We start from the raw sequence: 2,374 nt of genomic DNA, 5'->3' as shown, positions 1-2,374 counted from the left end.
TTTTACACCCTGGGTAATGCCAGGATGGGGAGAGGTAGGAAAGGGAAATGAGCAACTAACTGCAAGTCCACACAAGGAAGCCAAGATTTGGAAACTGTCTTTGAATAAACCATGACCAAGAGCCCTTGGGAAGTCTTTGTGTAGCGCCAGCCTGAAGACTGCTGGGCTAGCCTGTTTAGTCCACTGTGCTGCATGTGATGGGGTCCATGGCCAGCGTGTGCCCTCAGCCACTGGGAGTTCAGGCTCAACCGAAATCTCTGCTCTACACAGTACCAACCCCCAACACCCTTTCTACGCGAACACTGCTCTTCAAGCATGACCAGAGCCTGCAGCCTTGCTCTGAATAACCCTTCAGACCACTTGGACACTAGAAGCGAAGATTTATTAAAAAGAGAGGGTCTTTCCAAATGGATCTCCCACCCACCAGGGGGCTGGGTGTCCATATATTTGGCGGAAGGGGCTTTTATCTATTGGGACAATTTCCTTTACAAATAGTGCAGTGCTCTGCGTTCAGCTAACTTTCCTGTTTGGCCGACTCAGGAAATCACCCGGATTACATTCTTGTCCAGACCATAAAAGACTAGAAAAGATTCTCTTCTGGCCTCGAACTGACCCCAGTGCTGTCCTGAGTTTTTAATTTTGGGTGTGGGGGGAACAGGGTGAGTGGTGACAGATTTAGTCGAGTCAAGAGCCTCGAATCTGTCATCATCTTTAGTAAAACTTCCTTCCTTCAGTGCCCCCGACCTGCAAAGCATACTTTTGACCTTCTTCTGAACTGAACTCAGAATGGCCGTGAACGTTACGTGAAGTGGCTTTGAAACTTCAGGTGCTGCTGGTGGAGGACAAAGGCCCTGTGTTCTTCCCCGGCAGATCCACAGGACCAGAACCATCGCAGTCGCTCAGTGGGTTTCGAAGCAACTGACTTCTGTGTATCGAAGTCTGCAGTTTCCAGAAGCCAAGTCTGTCTAGGCTTGTAAATTGACCCTGACTTTCTCTTTCATTTCTTTGCAGTAAAATGCAAAATGGAGGATGAAGAGGCTGCAGCTAAGACTCCACAAGCTTAACAGCTGTCGCTATCTTTCCCCTCTTTGCTCCAATTACCCCACTTGAGGAAAATGTTCAAGTTATGCTTCCTCTATTGTGCTTTCTTGAACAACGAGATTTGGTGCATTCGGATAAGAATCTTTCATTGCAAACATGTTGTAGTGCAAATAGTTTATCATAAGAAAGTACTAGTTTTAACTTTCTGCATTATCCCCCAATTTTATTCTTTCATTCGTATATTTCATCAGTGCTTCAGGAGTATTCTTCTTACACCAACCACTGCTAAAATGTACAGTGGACTCTGATTCCAAGAGATGCTAAAGTTTTCTCTAGTTACCAGTTTCCCAGTTTTGGCCACCTTTGCAAAGATCCATATTTAAAATAAAGTCCCAAACCTCTGCAGTGGGTTTTAAGTTTATCTTGTGAGTACTCTTTTCATAAAAAAGTCATTATTGCCTGTGATCATTTCCCAAGGAGACTGACCCTTAACTTTGACTGCATCAAGATAAGACACTTAAACCCAGACAACAATAAAGATAAAGAATTTTTGTTGTCTAGGCCCCAAAGCATTATAGAAATTCCTCATTTTATGGGTAAACTGACTTATTACCCTCAATTGTTCTGCAGTTTGCTGCTAACCAGGATTCTCCCATTCAAAATGCCACAGACAGCCTCCAGGCAGATCTGAAAGCCAAGTAGTTGTATTGGGTTGTTTTGACAAGCTACCACACGTCTTAAGTAAACAGTAAAGCCTTTATTTTTTGTGTTAAGAACAGCATTTTGAAAATAAAACCTATTTGCCCATGCTTTACAATCTTTTAAATTTGTAATATTTATATACAGTCGTTTATGGTACACGCTGATTGTCCTGAAATTTCTTTAATGATTTTTTTAAAGTATGCAACAGCCAGGGGAGGATAAAGGTACATTATAAAACACACATTAATACATTTAATAAATATATATTATCTATCAAAAATGAGCCTTAGCTCTTTATCAATGAATAAAAAGCACCTGCTGAGAACTCCTGTAAGCTGGTATAACCATTGCATCGTTGGATTATAAAAGCCACAATGCTCCCTTTCGGTTCGGGGTTCAACTCAGCCTTGCCTAACCAGGAAGACCACTCCCACTTTGCCCACGTTCTGTGGGCTCTGACAGAATCTGTGCTAAAACAATGACTCCCCAGCTTTCAACAACCAAATCTGCAACCCTTGAGACACACAGAACTTCCCAGTTTGTCAATTCTTGGGGCCGATTGCCTCCCTCCCTCCACTCCATCTCCAGGGGAGGAATCCAGCACAGAATGACCGTTTTCCATTAGAGGGGA

The sequence above is a fragment of the Lipotes vexillifer genome, unplaced genomic scaffold, assembly GCF_000442215.2.
Source record: "Lipotes vexillifer unplaced genomic scaffold, Lipotes_vexillifer_v1.1 scaffold232, whole genome shotgun sequence".
NCBI classification, from domain to species: Eukaryota; Metazoa; Chordata; class Mammalia; order Artiodactyla; family Lipotidae; genus Lipotes; species Lipotes vexillifer.
Note: the sequence above shows the minus strand (reverse complement) of the source record.